Source organism: Loxodonta africana, chromosome 13 (assembly GCF_030014295.1).
Source record: "Loxodonta africana isolate mLoxAfr1 chromosome 13, mLoxAfr1.hap2, whole genome shotgun sequence".
Lineage (NCBI taxonomy): Eukaryota > Metazoa > Chordata > Mammalia > Proboscidea > Elephantidae > Loxodonta > Loxodonta africana.
The window spans coordinates 6707879-6727219 of NC_087354.1; the positions used below are offsets into that span (position 1 = coordinate 6707879).

The 19341-nt window shown below is 39.7% G+C and overlaps 1 protein-coding gene and 1 pseudogene across 1 annotated transcript in view; one reads left to right on the plus strand and one right to left on the minus strand.

Moving 5' to 3' along the window:
• Window positions 1-19341, minus strand: part of LOC100664120 (P protein) — a 151854-nt gene that overhangs the window by 47514 nt on the left and 84999 nt on the right. The window lies entirely within an intron of this gene.
• Window positions 15281-16020, plus strand: LOC104846957 (translationally-controlled tumor protein-like; annotated as a pseudogene).

The window sequence follows — 19341 nt, forward strand, 5'->3', positions numbered from 1 at the left end:
AGTGCAATGTTTTCACACTTGTGAATCAATCATCTGGCAATTCCACTGAGGAAGCCTATCCCAAAATGCAGCTTGTTTCAATTTTCAGAAATGTCACTTAATTTTGTTCTTTCAGAAACCTGTAGTCTTTTATAGACAGTGTTTTGTACATGCTCCTTGTCCTGGACATTTTGCAGCTGCTCTGACCAGATGAAATCTGTCTGATGAATGAATCCTGTTCTCACATACCTACAGTTAAGATGGGCTAACTCTGAGCCACACTCCGGAAGCCACTAACAGAGAATACCTCAACAGCAGTTTATTACATAGTCATTCTCCAAACCGGGAAAACTCACAGACACGCGTTACTTTCTGAATGCAGAACAAAGCACAGTGCCTGCTCTCTTTGGTGAATTATCTCATAAGTATTAATCTTTGATTGCCCAAAATAGGTTAAATGAGGTTTATTTCAAGTCATCAAGGACTTTTAGTTGCACAGAAACACTGCTGTTGTCTGAAAGGTGTTTTTATACCTATCATTGACTGGATCATTTATCCAAACTTAAGCAGCAGAGTGAGCAAGGCCACATCCCCTTCTGAAGAGATGCCAGGCAACAGTGGGGTGTGGCAGTAGACGGGCAGCAGAGTGACAATCATGGATAAAAGGCCCCAGGCTAAGTTCTGGTATAGCACTGTGCATATAGCATCATGCATAGGGCAATTGCTGTGGGACGAAAGGAGGAAGCATCTAATAATTATGCATGAGAAATCTGCTCAAAATAGGCCTTTTTTTTTTTTTTTTTTCCAACTGGCCTTGGAAATCCAGCAAAAGCATGACTATTTTTCATTATTCTTGTGTTTCCCTAGGCTTCTTAGCAAGCAGTCAAAATCATTCATTCATGTTGCACTCCATCACGTACCAGGCACTGCACTAAGGCCTTTGTATACATTAATTGATCCAAACTTCACAGCAACCTTATGGAGGGTACAGAGGCACAGAGTGGGGGGCCATTTATTTAAGCCTACAAATTCCTCCAATAATGTTTTTTTAACTGTCTCTGTAGGTTCTTTCTGTAAATTTATTCATATTCATAGATGCTTAGTTATTTTATATGCTTATTAATACTTTTAGTTCATTTTCCATTTTTATTTTTGGTATAAAAAAATACAATAATTGTTTAGCACACTGATTTTGTATCCAGTGACCCTTCTAAATTAACTTTTTATTCTAATAATATATTTGGAAATTCTTTTGGAAAATCTACAAACACAAACATGTAATATATATGCTCATACTTTGATATTCACAGGATCTGTGAATACATACGATGTCTGCATTTTCATTCATTCCTGACACTGACAATTAGTGCATTACCCCTCTTTCATGACTCCCCAGTGGAAAAATATTATTAAACTTTTCAAGACATTAAGTTTTGGCATTTTTATCACCTCCACTTTACATTTGTTTTCAAGTCATTAATTACCACTCTAACTGTATTATTTTGTCCTTTTTTTTGAAGTATATTTTGTAATTCCATGACAGTGCTTGGATCATTAATTTGTAGCCTTTTTGTCCATTATTCATTAAAATTTTAGGTAAACCTCTAAGTATTTAAATAAACATCTATTTAAACACTTAAGTGAATATTTAAATACTTCCATTAGTGTGAACTTCCTGGTGGCAGATTCTCTCAGATTTTGTCTCAAAATATCTTTATTTCATTTTAATTTTTGAAAGATGGTTTTACTGAATATAGAATTCAGGCTGGTAGTTACTTCTTCAGCAATTTGCATATATCATTTAATATTCTTCTAATATCTATTTTTTTTCCATTGAGAAGTCAGCTGCCCATCATGGTGCTGCTCTGTAAAGAATATAATCTTTTTATCTGTTGTGATTTTTCTCTTTCTTTGGTTTGCAGAAATTTTACTATGATGTATCCATGTGTGACTCTGTGTGTGTGTGTTTATTCTGCTTGAGTGTCTTAGCACTTAAATCTGTCACTTGATGTCTTTCACCAGTTTGCTCAAATTATCAACTACTATCTCTTCAACTAAGGAGCTCTGGTGGTGACATGGTTAAAGTGCTTGGCTGCTAACTGAAAGATATGTGGTTCAAACCCACCAGCTTTTCCATGGGGAGAAAGATGTGGCAGTCTGCTCCCATAAAGATTTACAGCCTTGGAAGCCCTATGGGGCAGTTCTTCTCTGTCCTATAGGGTCACTATGAGTTGAAATCAACTCGACATTAATTTGGCTTTTATTTGATCTCTTCAAATACCATTTCTACACCATTATCAAATCTTCTCCTTCTGAGACTCCAATTACGCACACCTCAAATATCTCTTAGTTTCTTTTCCGTGTTTTTCTTCTTTTGTCTCTCTATGCTTCCATCTGTATATTTTCTCCTGATTTATATTCCAGTTAACTAACTCTTCCTTCATCTGTGTCTAATCTGCTGTTGATCACATTCATTGAGTTCTTAATTTCAGTTACTACACATTTTCTCAGTTCTGGAATTTCCATATGACTCTTTTTTATAGTTTTCAGTTTTCTGCCAAAAATACTATTCTTAATTTATTTCTTGAACATAGTAATTGTAGTTATTTTAAATTCCACATCTAATAGCTCCATTATCACATCTCCCATGAGTCTATTTCTATTGTCTATTAGGTTTGTTTATTTGCTTGCTTGTTTGTTTTGGGTCAAGTATTATTTGCTAAAATGGCCAGTACATTAATTTTTTGCCAGATGTTGCATACGAAAAATTGTAGAGATAATGAGGCTCAAGGTGGTGTGATTATTTTCTAAAGTAGGTTTACTTTTGCTTCTGCAAGCACATAAACTAGAAGCACTAGGACGTTGCATCTAATGAGAGAGAATTTGAAGCTGGGCTTCATTTCCTGTCAAAACTGATCCATTTCCAGTTAACCTTTACTTCTAAGGTATAGCAATTTGGGGTCCCACCTGAAGTCTGGGATGTTGCCTCCTTAATGTCCCTGACCCCAATAATTTTCTTTCAGCCCCAGAAGTCACCCAAAGTTCTTTTCATCTTCTCAGTCTTTCAACCACTGTGTTCAGAACTAATGGTCACTTTGAGTAAAGAAGTAGAGTCAAATTCCAGGCTTCTCCCCTCAAAAGTCCACTTCTTTGGTGGCCCTCCAATCCCTTCACACAGATTATTTGGATACACTTTTTGTCCAGAACTTTTATTATTTTCAGAAAGAAAGTTAAAATAGCCTAGCCCTCTATCATCACAAGTGGAACTAATTTATTAGTTTTGATAACAATATATTCTATTAATTTGATATAGGTAAATGAATTTTTTTAAATGAAGCATATGTCATGATGAGAACACACAGATTTATCCCTATGATCTCATCACCTACATTCTGAATCATTTCATGATTCATAGACAAGGCTCTTGCCTCAGGCTGTCTGAGTCTGAATTCCAACTCTGTCACTTGATATCCGTGGACTTTGGTAAAGTTTAACTCTCTGTGACTCAGTTTCCTACAGTAAAATGGGGTTACGCATTTGGCTGCTAACCAATAGATTGGCAGTTCGAATCCACCAGCAGTTCTTTGGAAATGCTATCAGGCAGTTCTAGTCTGTCCTGTAGGGTTGCTATGCATCAGAATCGACTCAATGGCAATGAGTTTGTTCGTTTGTTTTTTATTATTATGAGTACTGATTGAATTGTGCATGAAAAGCACTTAGAACAATGCATGGCAAAGAGCAAGCACTAAGAAAGTTGTTCTAGTTGTTACTTCTCAAATTATTATGCTGGCAGTGATACAGAGCCTAAGAAATGAATAATTAACATCTAAGGTATGTGCTTTGCAAATCCAACCTGTTCCAGTGGCTGCAAAAACATGCCTTTCTATGCCTTTGCTCTAAATCAGAAGGTCGAGCTTAATGTTCTTCTAAATGTTCTCAGTCGTAGAACTCAGAACCTAGTCCTCAGAGGTTTCCTAACCGTGGATAACTTTATTTGCAGTGTCATCTCTCACAAGGTACGTGGTTTAGCTACACCAGTCAAACTTAATAAGGTGCCTTGATGACATGGTTCAAACTACACTGTCAAACAGAATTATACCCACAACCCTTCTTCTCATTATGTATGCAGTACCATTAACTCCCAAAATGACCAGTTAGTAACAAACTATGTTACCCTTCCCATAGTTAAATATTACACATCTATGTAAAAAGAAAAAAAAAAATATTTTTTTTTCTTTATGTAAAAAGAAAAGAGAGGGAAAAGGGAAGATCTTGGGAAGGATGGTCAATAGGTGCAACTTGGACTCCACCTTCCCATTTCTTTGGACTTTCCAGTTCCACAAAGAGAGGACTCAGGAATTCAAGCCACCAAGGACCACTGGAGAACTGAACCTCTGGCTGCCCAAGAACTTCCTCTATCTTCCAACTTCTGGGGCAGCATTTTCACTGAGTTGGTGCTCATTGGCTCCACTTCTCCTCCCATTCTCTCAAAGGACACCTGCAGAACCCTTCACCAACATTCTATTTGGAAGCTCAAAGAAAGGCTGCAAGCTTCTGCCAGCTCTGTCAGGTCCCTGATACAGCACTGGGTCTACACTTTCTTCTGTGAAACTTAAGGCAGTTAATCCCATCATGCTTCTCATGCCTAAATTCCTAAGCCATCACGTGAAATGCCAACATCTTGTTCCATTTAGATTTGGATTCTCCCTCCCAGTTTTCCCAGAGTGCTCGCTGAAATCTTAATGTCATGGTAAATAAAGTTCCCTGCATATTCAATCTGGTGTCAGAATGCCCTTTACCTCCTAGTCTTTTAAAATTTTGCTGGACTGATGATTTCTTCTCCTCCACACCCTGGTGGTACAGTGGTTAAGAGCTCAGCTGCTAACAGAAAGGTCGGTGTTCAAATACACCAGCTGCTCCTTGGAAATCCTTTGGGGCAGTTCTATTCTGCCCTATAAGGTCACTACGAGTCAGAGCGGACTCAATGGCAGTGGATTTGGGTTTAGTATGCCAACACACACTTCGCTCCCCATCTTCCTTTTCAGACTTTCACTCTTCCTGCTTATGGAAACCTCCCAGATCACTGCCTTCTGGCACCTTACATCATGCCTGGCACATAACTGGTACTCAATATACATTGGCTGCATGTATAGATGAATAAACAGCCATGATTCATAGTTTAAGTTAACCTTGACCGTTCTAAGGCTTAGTTTGCACCTTCTAAATGACACTGAATTTTATCTTGGAGTTAATTTTTCCCATGTCTGACACATTATTCTGAAGCATCAAACCAGTTTGGTATCAAAAATGCCTCCAGTCAAGCTGGGCATCATGGTCTTGGGGGACATCTAGCTCAATTGGCATAACATAAAGAAAATGTTCTACATCCTACTTTGGTGAGTACTGTCTGGGATCTTAAAAGCCTGTGAGCAGCCACCAAGATACTCCACTGATCCCACCTCGTCTGTAGCAAGGGATAATGAAGAAAACCAAAGGCACAGGGAAAGATTAGTCCAAAGGAGTAATGGACCACAACTACCACAGCCTCCAACAAAGTCCAGTACAACTAGATGGTGCTGTGCTGCCACCACCGACTGTTCTGACAGAGATCACAATAGAGGGTCCTGGACAGAGCTGGAGAAAAATGGAGAACAAAATTCTAACTTGCAAAAAAGGACCAGACTTACTGATTTGACAGAGACTGGAGAAACCCTGAGAGCACAGCCCCAGATGCCCTTTTAACTCAGTAAGAAGTCACTCCTGAGTTCACGCATCAGCCAAAGATTAGACAAGCCCATAAAACAAAATGAGACTAAATGGGCACACCAGCCCAGGGGCAAGGTTGAGAAGGCCAGAGGGGACAGGAAAGCTGGTAATGAGGAACCCGAGGTCAAGAAAGGACGAGTGTTAACATGTCGTGGGGTTGGCAACCAATGTCACAAAGCAATATATGTATTAATTGTTTAATGAGAAACTAATTTGCTCTGTAAATCTTCATCTAAAGTACAATTAAAAAAAAAAGGCTCCCATCAGTTTTTAACAGTAATGAGAGGCATATCAACTGCTGGCCCAGGCTTATCAAGTATTAATTCAACTGCCTTTGTTCAAAAACATTCCTGAAATAACTACTCGCCACCTTTGGCTCCTTCAGTACCTCTTTTCCCCATTTTACACTGTAAAAGAAAGAGGGGAGAGCACTCTACATGAGCTTTCTATGGTGAGGACACAAAACACATTAAAATGATATCTTCCGCTTGAAAGGAAATAACTTTTCATTCCACTCTTAGAGATTCCCAGGAGGGACTTAGAGATGGGAAGGTCCTGCATAAGATGAAGCTGTAATGACAGCTTAGCAGCGGCTGCTTCTATGCACTTCCTCCGGATACAAACACTGCCAGAAATATCTTCAAGCCTTGTTGTCTCTTCTGATGGAACATTTATGAACAAGATTAATGCAGATTATTATTACACTGTCAAATAGAAAATTTAATTACAGACATTTTAGTTTGATTTTAAGAATTTCTTACTCACAAAACCAAATATTTACCGCAAAGAAATTCTCAACAAAAAATTAATCCTGCCAGTGGCTTTTCTTTCACCCAAAGTTGCTAATCTTTTCTTGCTTATTTGAAACCAGGCTTACTAAATTTGAATTTTGAAAGATATGGCTGGCTGGAGGCTCTGAGCCCATCTTATGACCTGATATCAGCTGTCTTAGTAAAAGGAAGAGGGCAGGAGTCAATCAAGCCTGATAAGATTAGCCAGTGGGTGATCTTCTATATTTCTCTCTTCTTTTCTCTTTATGGAGCTGTGGTGGAGCACTGGCACAGTGGTTAAAAGCTTGGCTGCTAACCAAAAGATTGGCAGTTTGAATCCACCAGGAGTTCCTTGGAAACCCTATGGGGCAGTTCTACTCTGTCCTATAGGGTCTGTATGAGTCGATAGCAAGGGGTTTGGTTTTTTGTTTGGTGGAGCAGTGGTTAACAGATACAGCTGCTAACCAAAGGGTCAGCAGTTCAAATCCACCAGCCGCTCTTCGGAAACCCTATGGAGCAGTTCTACATCTGCCCTATAGGGTCACTACAAGTTGGAAATGGCTCGACAACAATGGGTTTAGTTTTGGTTTTAGTTTTTCTCTTTATAACCCTCATTGTACCTAGCATCTTCAAGCCATTTGTTTTTCCTAGAATCTAAATAATCTCCCTATATGCATACAGAATAACTGCTCAGAATAAACCTTATGTTCAAATTTTGTTGTGCTTTAATTATTTTTAACATTATGTATTATAACACAATTTCAAGGTAAATATTCTAGATGCCAATCAGAATAAGTCTAAATCCACCTCTAACTATTCTAATGTTGCCACAGAAAAGATTCCAAAGAAAAAGCAATACAAATAAATATGCCATAAATCATATTTGTTTCTTTTCCTAAAAAGTACAACTTGAGAGTCTAAGCATAACACAAATTTATCTAAAGGTCTAAGACATTTTAAAAGACTTATAACAGTTGTAAAGTAACTGAAAATTGAAGTCATATTATAATAGTTACCCAGGGTCAGAACTGTACTCCTCACTATAATCCGAACTCAATAGGTGGTTCCTAGTCTCCAGGCAAAGAGTATCCCATCACCGGGACATCCGCCTGCACTACACTTGATGCTTCAGAAGATGGCAGCACCAATGCCACAGCTCTGCAGCAGCTGCTTCTGCCTGGAGAACACCATCATCACTGTGTAGGGGGCCCAGGGTGCTTGGCTAATATCTGTGGATGGAACTCAAGAACAGGTCCTAAGAGTCAGAGATCTGGAGGATGCAATTTGTGCGCTAGCCTCCTCCCAATCTTCCTCGTGTCATTCTTTTGCCCAGTGCAGTAAATGGAGTTTGTATCAAAAACTCCTTCCTTGGAGTTTTCTTATAAGAAAACTCTAAAGCATTTACAGTTTCAATCAGAGACAAAAAGCCGTTCGTCAAATGGCTGTGATATTGCTCTCTTTTCCTTCCCCTTTCTTTTAACTTCCTTTTTTATCTACAGTCTTATCACAGGATCTGAGGTAAGTCCCTGGGGAAATGAGAGGATCACAAAATGAGAGGAGTGGCATCAAACAAACAATTATTTAGACCCTAAATAAAACACTCCTGTATGCATACCTTCTGGGGACCAGGAGAAATACAGGTGAAGAATAAGACAGAATCCTGCCCTCAGGGAGTTTTTAATAGTGGTGGCGCAGAGGGCGGGGCAGGGGACATAGAATGGTTATGCAGAGGTGTGATGAATGAAATGGAAAATGAATGGAAAATTGAGTCTTAAGTGTCTGTAACTCCAATCCAAAACACCATGCTGCGCTCACCTCCTCAGGTCATGCCGGGGGTCATCATGACCTCACTCCCAAGGACTAAGGCCCTGTGGGTTCTGACCTGGGCAGCCTCCCCTGTAATAATGTCCAGGTGACCAGCATCTGCATCTACACCACACCCTTGTGACTGTGCACCATGCTCGACCAAGGTGCCCATCAGATTCTCAGCCCTTAGGGGACGCCAACCACTTAGGAAACATCCTGTGAAAATGCCTCTAGCGTGATCTCTAAGAAATGTGTAGCTTCGTCATAGAGATATAAAGCATCTCTAAAAGGCGAGAAACCCAGGGCGAGGGTGAGAGGGACCTCACCATACGCCACAGTAGGGAAGAGTGTCACATCTTTGGGTTTCTTCCTTGACAGAGTGGAAACTAGACCCACCACGAGCATTTCTACCCCCTATCCTGCAAACCATGACTCAAACTGGGAGGGCAGCAAATGTGGGCTCACCAGGGGGCCGAAGTTTCATACTGGAGTCAGACTGACTGCTCCACTGACTAACTGTGCCACCTGTGCCAGTCACTTTTTCTCTGAGCCTTATTTCCTTACTCATGAAGTAGAGACAAAAACTTATACCAGGAAGGACTATAGAGAAGCCCTATAAATTATATCTACAGTGCTGTGGCCTACTAAGAGGAGTGTGAGGGGTGCGCAGCACATGGGGTGACACTGTCAGAGGGAGCGACGGCAAAATGACTGTCTAAAAAAAATCCCTGTAGTTAAACAACAACAAAAAAATTTGTAAGCCCAACTTACATGTATCGATACACCTAAAAGGCTAAAACTCTATGCCAATATATTTTTTGAACCTTCTAATGCACTCTCTACATCTCACTTACTTTGGACATGTTATCAGGAGGGATCAGTCCCTGGAGAAGGACATCATGTTGGTAAAGTAGAGGGTCAGTGAAAAAGAGGAAGACCCTCAATGAGATGGACTGACACAGTGGCTGCAACAATAAACTCAAGCATAACAAGGACTGTGAGGATGGCGCAGGACTGGGCAGTCTTTCGCTCTGTTGTACATAGGGTCACTATGAGTCAGAACCCAATTGAGGGCACCTAAAAGCAACAACAACAATGTGCTGTGGTCAGAGCTGTCATTATTACGGAATTTCAACGACATTTTGAATCATGTGGTTTCGTCTGCACGCAGTAGAAGCATATACTGTTATTTTCATTGCTGCCAGTGTTTTTAAAAAGTCGCTGATTTGTCAAATTTTCTGGTACTTTAGCTACAATAATGTAATAATTAGTATTTGTGAATCCACATCAATAACTTTTTTGAGAATGAAGTAGTAATTAAAGGAAAAGAAGAAGTGATATAGGGGATTACAATTTATGAGTAAGAGTGCTAAGGATTCTGTATGGTATGGTACCAGAGGAGGTTCTTTGGGGAGTGGGAAGAGATGACACCATAAGTCACTACACTGGGTGACACCAACCCTAGTGATGCCACTGCCACAGTGCTCAGCATGCAGAAGGCATCAGTATACTGTGGTGATCAGCATCGTTACTGTTGCTGTAAGGAGAAGAGTATAAGACATTAGTTTAAAAGCTCAGCCGAGATCCTTTCCTCAATGTTTCTTCTGGTGACAGGATGTGAACCTCAGCAGAGATACACCAATGGGAACTCACTGCTTGGGTTCAGGAACACCAGCTGTGAAATGACCTGAGAGGCCTTTGCACTCTTGTGAACACATCTCACTCAGAGCACAGACCAGACAGCTGCCCAGCAAACACAACAGCAGAGGATGCAGATAGTGCCGCCATGGCTCCTAGGCTGGGAGGGAAGCTTCCACAGGGGAGAACGGGAGAAGCTCCTAGAAATGGGACTGAAACTATGGAGCATCTTTCTGCAGCACCCAGGAAGGTCGGTGAACCCCGTTGCCTCAGTTTTCCCAAGGGACTCTCAGGCACAGGGTGACGCAGAATTCCACTCAGCAGATACATGATTCAGTATTACTTATAGAGAGAGGGTCCACGGATGATAAAGAGTCCCCGAATGGTGCAAATGGTTAATGCACTCAGGTAGTAACCAAAAGGTAGGAGGTCGGAGTCCACCCAGAGGCATCTTAGGTGATCTGCATCTGAAAAGTCAGCCATTGAAAACCCTATGGAACGTAATTCTACTCGGACACACAGTCTCCTCCATGGGAATTAGTACTAGGTTTTATAGGTGATAAGGAAACCCTGGTGGCATAGTGAATAAGTGCAAGGGCTGCTAACCAAGAGGTTGGCAGTTCAAATCTGCCAGGCACTCCTTGGAAACTCTATGGTGCAGTTATGCTCTGTCCTATAGGTTCGCTATGACTGGAATCAACTCAAAGGCAGTGGGTTTGGTTTGGGTTTTTTATGGGTGATAAATTTTCTGGGAGTCCTTGCAAATTTGAAAATACCTTTATTTTGCCCTGGTGGCACAGTGGTTAAATTGTTTGACTGCCAATCGGAAGGCCGATAGTTTGAACCCACCAGCCACTCCATTGGAGAAAGATGTGGCAGTCTGCTTCCCTAAAGATTTACAGCCTTGGAAACCCTATGGGGAAGTTCTGCTCTGTCCTACAGTGTGGCTAATGACTCCGAATCGACTTGGCAGCAATGGGTTTATTTTTGTTGTTGCTGTTTTCTTGATTAGTAATTTCACCGGTGTATAATTCTGTGTTCAAAAGTAAGTTAGTTTGTTTCTCAGCACTTGGAAAATAGTGCTCCTTTGTTGTTTTGCACTCAGTATTGCTGATAAAAATCTGGTTTAAATCAATTACTTTTTTTTGTTTGCTTGAGGTAATCTGACTTTTCTCTTTGGTAGCTTTTATATTTATGGCTTTTTCCTTGAAGCTCTAAAATTTCACTATATGTTTCTAGGCCTAAAGTTCTTTTCTGTTTCTTTTACATAATGGCTAAATTACATCACTACATAACTGCCAAACGATGGATAATCATGACCCAGCCAACGTGACACATAACCTCAACCATCACAGCCAGCGTTACTCTCGCCTCGCACCTCGACATTTGTTACTGCCAGACATACGTCGTTAATGCACAAAATAGTCGGATAGTAAATTTTTAACTATTGTCATAAATGTGAAATGTCAGATAATGACACAGTCGATAAGTGGGGAGTAGGTAAGTTAAGCCTAACTACTATTTGGTTTTAAGAAGACTTGAGGGAATATTTTGGGTTTAAGGTTTAAAGATCATCTCAAGCCATTAGTTTCAGGGATGCATCCAGCTTTCATGGCTCCAGAAAGTCTGGAGTCTATGAGAATTTGAAATTCTGTACTGCCTTTTCCCTCGTCTGATCAGCTTTTATATTTGCTTCTTTTTCCTTGATGCTCTAAATTTTGATCAAAATGTTCAGTAATGGTAGCCAGGTACCATCCAGTTCTTCTGATCTCATGGCAAAGGAGGCATTTGTTCATGGAGGTAATTAGGCACGTATCCCATTTCCTCCTCCTATTCCTGACTCTCCTTCTTCCTCTGTTGTTCCAGGTGAATAGACAACAATTATTGTGTCATGGATGGCTACTTGCAAGTTTTAAGACCCCAGAAACTATTTGATGAACTAGGAGTTAGGATAGAAGCATTAAACATGTATTTGATGATATAACCTGCTGTGCTGAAGATACAGAAGAGGCCACTAAACATTGGAGAGATTATTTTCTCTTAAACCAAATAGACAGCTTTGAGTGAGAAGCATGTAGAATGGTAAGAGTGAGAAGCATATAGAATGGCAACAGAGGGAATGGGGTACACACCTTCCCAGACAGATATATCACCTGAGATTGGAAGAAAGGTAAGGTGATAGCCCAGTAGCCTCCCCATAAGAGAGGTAAGGGTTTCCCACTCCTGCACAGAAGCACTGAAGCTGAGACTCTAGCTTGGGCACTGGCCTCTAAGTCCATTCTTACCAACCAGGGGGGCTCTCCCAGTTTCTCTTCATTAACAGTGGAGAAATCATCATTTTGCACTGTGTCTATCTCACCCCACCACCAAAAAAAAAAGCGAGAAAATCTAGGAGGGGATAGTACAGCCCTACAAATAAATTCAAGGTGATAACTAAAACTTTCAAGTCACTCAAGGGTGGCTGCTCTTGGAGTCTAGCAAGCTTTCCCAAATACCAGGACTTCTAATGCAAAGGAAATTCAGGCAGGATCCTTATATTGATATGTACAAGGGCCAAGAACCAAGTATCTAAGCTGTCCCCCAAATGCCAGTTCACTCACATTGTTAGACAAGTTGACAGGATAAACTCTTGGATAGACTGAGAGCTCTATCAACACAAACACATTGAGTAAATTCAGGTGAGGGTCCAGAGTGATAGCCCTGTGGCCTCAGTAATGGCAAACTGGTCATGAGTCCTTCACAGTTTCATAGAGAAGGCAGCCCACATACAACTTCCATAATATACTATGGTGACAGCTATGCTAGTGTTAGATACTAAGGTTCTATAAAAAAAAAAAAAAAGTTCTATAGGGGTGTCTAAGTTGAATGCACCCACTTTGCTGAGGCTGTGGATGAGCCGACCAGAGCTTAGCTCAACTTCGGAGCTGTTGTGTGGTTTCAAAAAGCTTTGAAGAATGTTGATGATCAAAATATCAGTGACAAACTCATGAGAATGCCAGTGAGAAAAGAAAGGGTCATAACTAATGTTTGCCTCACTTAATGTCTTTTTTAGGTTTTAAACTCAAATGATTGTTTAACTTCTCCAGAAATGTATGGGCACAGCATTAATCTAACAGGATTTATTTAAAGTCTTGTTCAAGTTATTGAGGCTAAAGAATTGAAAAATGATCACAGCATTGTTTCAGAGAGGCAAGTGAAAATTTTTATACAGCTCACTCTAACATTATGACCCTAAATTTATAGATATTCAGAGTCCTGGAAAGAATAAACACTTGGCCTCAATATTTCTAATAACACTGTTAGTCTCTGAGTTCTCCAGATTTGATTTTCTGTAGCCAATATGATGGTTGTGCTCAGTAATGCTAAGAAGAAAATATAATTTTACATAGAAAACAATGTTAATATATCTTGAGCCAAATTGGAATGCCAAAGTTAATGACCAAAGTAATTACCTGTAATAGCCATTTAAGCAGACCTGATAGTTCTAACAATTCTCATGATGAAATGCATGTCTAACGCCTTACTCTCCTACTAATAATTTACAGATAATTTTGTTTAAATGGACCACTAAAATTACAAAAAGAGTCAATGGTTTAAAAGCTGCTGTGATTCTCTGAAATTACCCAGTCTTTTTAACAGACAGGCAAAAGGTGACATACAAAGAAGGTCCAATAAGATTAAATGCCAATTTCTCCTCAGAAACCTTGGAGGCCAGAAAGCAATGGAATGAAATTTTAAAAGTAATGAAATAAAGAAACTGTCAACCAAGAATACTGTATCCAGCAAAGTTAGCCTTCAAGAAGGACAGTGACATTAAAACATTTACAAACAGAAACTACAAGAATATATCTCCACAAGACCATCCCTACAAGAAACACTAAAAGGAATCCTTCAAACAAGGAAGAAAGGACATCAAAAAAAGAAAAAAGAAAAAACTTGAAGCCACTTATAGAAAGATCTCCAGTAAAAGAAACTCCTCAAGCAAAAATAGGGCATGTTTTAAGGTTTTCCTACTTAATAATTGTATGGGCTATGACATTCCTACTTTATAATAACAAATATATAAAAAATATATAAATTTAAGTTACAGGACACAAACTCTATAAAGATACAATTGAGAGCTCAACCACACAAAGGGAGAACTGTAGGGGTATACTGTTTTTGTACCTTATTGAATTTAAGCTGGTATCGACTTAACACAGGTGATTATAAAAGCATTAATTGTAATATTCATGGTAACTGCAAAGAAAATACCTTTTAAAAATACAAAAAAGAACATAAAAATGAATCAAAATGGCTCATTTCAAATAAGCAACAAAATAGAAAAGTTTAGAGATAACAACCCACATAAAAAATTAGAGGTAATAACCCACATGAAAAAACAAATAACAAAATAGCACAAGTTCTCTTTTATCAGTAATCCCGGAATAACTTAAATGGATTAAGTGTTCCAGTCAAAATGCGGAAAGTGGCATAATGGGTTAAAATAAAAAGACCCATCGACATTAAATGCTGCCTGCAAGAGATGCATCTTAGGCCCAAAGACACAAACTGAAATGATGGAAAAAATATGCCATGCCAGTATTAATCAAAAGAGAGCAGAGGTGATGATTTTCATTTCAAAGTAGATTCAAAGCAAAATCAGTTGTAAGACAAACAAGGACATTATATAATGATAAAAGGATCAATCCATCAAGAGAGATCATAGTTGTAAATATATATGCACCTAATATGTTGTTTTTTGGTGCTGTCCAGGAGGTTCCGACTCATAGTAACACCATATGTAACAGGATAAAATATCCCCTGGTCCTGAGCCATCCTCCCAATCTTTGCTATGTTTAAGCCCATTGTTGCAGCCACTGTGTCAATCCATCTCACTGAGAGCTGTTCTCTTTTTTGCTGACCCTCTACTTTGCCAAATATGATGTACTTCTCCAGGGACTGGTCCCTCCTGATAACATGTCCAAAGTATGTGAGACAAAGTCACACAATCTTCAATTCGAAGGAGCACTCTGGCTGTACTTCTTCCAAAACAGATTTGTTTGGTCTCCTGACAGTTCATGGTTTATTCAATATTCTTTGCAAACACTGTAATTCATATGTATCAATTCTTGTTCCTTCTTCCTTATTCATTGTCCAGCTTTTGCATGCATATATGAAAACCAAAACCAAACCCAGTGCCATGGAGTCTGACTCATAGCGACCCTATAGGAGTAGAACTGCCCGACAGAGTTTCCAAGGAGCACCTGCTGGATTCAAAATGCCGACCCTTTGGTTAGCAGCCGTAGCACTTAACCACTATGCCACCAGGGTTTGCGCATATGTATGCGGCAACTGAAAATACCATCGCTTGGGCTTTTCTGCCCGCTCCCCCCACCCACCATGCTTGCTCTGGGCTCCGGGCTCCTGCTAACCTAGCACCACCCTTGGATCCCCTCAGCGCCATCACAATTATCTACCCGGACCTTATCAGCCAAGATGAGATGTTCTCCGACATTTAGAAGATCTGGGAGATCACGGACAGGCTGTGCCTGGAGGTGGAGGGGAAGATGATAAGTAGGACAAGGGTAACATTGATGACTCGCTCATTGGTGGAAATGCCTCAGCTGAAGGCCCCGATGGTGAAGGAACTGAAAGCACCATAATCACTGGTGTTGATATTGTCATCAGCCATCACTTGCAGGAAACCAGCTTCACAAAAGAAGCCTACAAGAAGTACATCAAAGATTACATGAAATCAATCAAAGGCAGACTTGAAGAATAGAAACCAGAAAGAGTAAAAAACCTTTTATGACAGGGGCTGCAGAACAAATCAAGCACATCCTTGCCAATTTCAAAAACTACCAGTTCTTTATTGGTGAAAACATGAATCTAGATAGTATGGTTGCTCTGCAGGACTGCCATGAGTATGGTGTGACCCCATATATGATATTCTTTAAGGATGGTTTAGAAATGGAGAAATGCTAACAAATTTGGTAATTATTTGGATCATCTGTCATGCTAACTGGCTGCTGCTTTTCATCCACACAACACTAGGACTTAGACGAATGGGACTGACTGATGTCATCTTGAGTTCTTCATTTATTTTGACCTTGATTTATCTGGAGTGGAGGCACATTTTTTTTTTAAAGGAAAAAAAAATGTCTTGTAGGTTGTCTAAAAATAAAATGCATTTAAACTCAAAAAAAGAAAAGAAAATATCATGGCTTGGGTCAGGCGCACCTTAGTCCTCAAAGTGACACCTTTGCTTTTTAATACAGTGCAATATGTTATGTGATTTCTTGACTGCATCTTCCATGGGCGATGACTGTGGATCCAAGTAAATTCTTGACAACTTCAATCTTTTCTCCGTTTATCATGATGTTCCTTATTGGTCCAGCTGTGAGAATTTTTGTTTTCTTTATGTTGAGGTCCAATCCATATGGAAGCCATAGTCTTTTATATCCATCAGTATGTGCTTCAAGTCCTCTTCACTTTCAGCAAGCAAGCGAAGGTTGTATCATCTGCATACAGAAGGTTGTTAATGAGTCTTTCACCAATCCTGGTGCCACCATCTTCATATAGTCCAATTTCCGGGATAATTTGCTGAGCATACAGACTAAGTATGGTTAAAGAATACAACTCTGACACACAACTTTCTTGCTTTTAAACCACACAGTATCCCCTTGTTCTGTTCAAATGACTGCCTCTTGGTCCATGTACAAGTTCCATACGAGTACAATGAAGTGTTCTGGAATTCCCATTCTTCACAATGTTATTTATCCATAATTTGTTGTGATTCATGCAGTTGAATGCCTTTGTGTAGTCAATAAAATATTGAAAGCTGCAGGAAGCATCAAAAGAAGATGAAAGGAATGTACCAGAAAGAATTGGTTGATATTCAATCATTTCAGGAGGCAGTATGTGATCAAGAATCAATGTTATTGAAGGAAAAAGTCCAAGCTTCACTGAAGGCACTGGCAAAAAAGAAGGCTCCAGGAATGGATGGAATATCAACTGAGATGTTTCAACAAATGGATGCAACACTGGAAGCACTCACTTCATGCACAAGCTATAAAAAAAAAAAAACCATTGTCCTCAAGTCGATTCCAACTTGTAAGGACCCTAAACGACAGAGAAGAACCGCCCCATAGGATTTCCAAGGAGCATCTGGTGGATTCGAACTGCCGCACTTCTGTTTAGCAGCTGTAGCTCTTAATCACTATGCCACCAGCGTTTCCATAAACTGTATAAGCGGACCATTTTGAACCACTCTGATGTGTCATCCATCTGACGTTAGCGATGATATTCCTGGTTCCACGTCCTCTTCTTAAGCCTGAATTTCTGCCAGTTTCTTGTCAATACACTGCTGCAGAGCAGAGAACGCCAGAAGGATGTTTACCTGTGTTTTATTGACTATGCAAAGGCATTCGACTGTGTGGATCATAACAAATTATGGATAACACTGCAAAGAATGGGAATTCCAGAACACTTAATTGTGCTCATGAGGAACCTTTACATAGATCAAGAGGCAGGTGTTCGCACAGAACAAGGGGATACTGATTGGTTCAAAGTCAGGAAAGGTGTGCGTCAAGGTTGTATCCTTTCACCATACCTATTCAATCTGTACACTGAGCAAATAATTCGAGAAGCTGGACTATATGAAGAAGAATGGGGCATCGACATTGGAGGAAGACTCATTAACAACCTGCGTTATGCAGATGACACAACCTTGCTTGCTGAAAGTGAAGAAGACTTGAATCACTTACTAATGAAGATCAAAGACCACAGCCTTCAGTATGTATTACACCTCAACATAAAGAAAACAAAAATCCTCACAACTGGACCAATGAGCAATGTCATGATAAACAGAGAAAAGATGGAAGTTGTGGAGGATTTCATTTTACTTGGATCCACAATCAACAGCCATGGAACCAGCAGTCGAGAAATCAAAAGACGCACTGCATTGGGTAAATCTGCTGCAAAGGACCTTTTTAAAGTGTTGAAAAGCAAAGATGTCACCTTGAAGACTAAGATGTGCCTCACTCAAGCCATGGTATTTTCAATTGCATCATATGCATGTGAAAGCTGGACAATGAATAAGGAGGATTGAAGAACTGATGTCTTTGAATTATGGTGTTGGTGAAGAATATTGAATATACCATGGACTTCCAAAAGAACGAACGAATCTGTCTTGGAAGAAGTACAACCAGAATTCTCCTTAGAAGTAAGGATGGTGAGACTGCGTCTTACATACTTTGGACATGTTGCCAGGAGGGATCAGTCCCTGGAGAAAGACATCATGCTTGGCAAAGTACAGGGTCAGCAGAAAAGAGGAAGACCCTCAACGAGATGAACTGACACAGTGGCCGCAACAATGAGCTCAAGCATAACAATAACTGTAAAGATGGCACAGGATCGGGCAGTGTTTTGTTCTGTTGTGCATAGGGTCGCTATGAGTCGGAACCGACTCGATAGCACCTAACAACTTGATGTGGCATGACTCAAAATAAGAAGAAACAGCTGCAAACATACATTAGTAATTGGAATATAGAACGTACGAAGTATGAATCAAAGATAATTGGAAGTTGCACCTAATATAAAAAAAAAAAGCATTGTCGGCAAGTGGATTCCGACTCATAGCAACCCTATAGGATAGAGTAGATCTACCCCATAGGGTTTCCAAGGAGCATATGGTGGATGTAAACTGCTGACCTTTTAGTTAGCACCCGAGCTCTTAAGCACTGCACCACCAGGGCTCCTGTGCTAGTATAAAAATAATAGCACCTAAATAAATAAAACAAACATTGAAAAAATTGAAAGCAGAAACAGTTCTGCAGTAACAGTAGAAAACTTCAATATACCACTCTCAATAATGGACAAAACATCTAGAAAGAAGATTAATAAGGAAACAAGAAGACCTGAATGACACAATGAACTAGATCGAACAGACATGTATACATCACTCCACCCAAAAACAGTACAACACACATCCTACTCCAGTGCGTGCAGATCATTCTCCAGAACAGACCACATGTTAGGTCACAAAACAAGTCTCAATAAAGTTAAGAAAACTGAATTTATACAAAGTATTTTCTCTGAACACAATGGTATGAAACTAGAAATTAGCAACAGGAAGAAAACTGAAAAATACACAAACATTTGGAAACTGAACAACATACTATTAGCAAACCCACTGTTAGCAAACCAGTGAGTCAAACAAGAAATCAAGAGGGACATTAGAAATTACATAGAGACAAATGAAAATGAAAGCACAGCATATCAAAATCTATGGGACACAGTGAAAGCAGTGCTTAGAGGGAAATTCATAGCAATAAATGCATATATTGAGTGAAGAAAGATCATTAATTAAAAACCTAACTCAAAAACTTGAAGAATTAGA